This window comes from Ascaphus truei, chromosome 1 (assembly GCF_040206685.1).
Source record: "Ascaphus truei isolate aAscTru1 chromosome 1, aAscTru1.hap1, whole genome shotgun sequence".
NCBI classification, from domain to species: Eukaryota; Metazoa; Chordata; class Amphibia; order Anura; family Ascaphidae; genus Ascaphus; species Ascaphus truei.
In genome coordinates this window covers 196568051-196568304 of record NC_134483.1, presented here as the reverse complement: position 1 = coordinate 196568304, position 254 = coordinate 196568051, and positions in this window count along the sequence as shown.

Here is a 254-nt window from a genome sequence, read left to right as displayed (position 1 = left end):
CTGCCAAAAATTAAAATTATGTTACATAATTGAAATTCCCAAGTTTCTTACTGGTGAATGTACCCATGCTCCATTAGGGAGAACTCAATATGGCCGCTCAATAGGAATCCACAACCGATTGGCCTGTGAGTCCCGTGAGATCTGCTGTGCATATTCTTTCTGAAGGAGGGAGCTTTAAATCAGATACCTTCACTGGAAAGTAGCTCTGAAACCATGGGGGGGTGGGGGAGGGGGGTTCTTGGAGCTTGAATGTG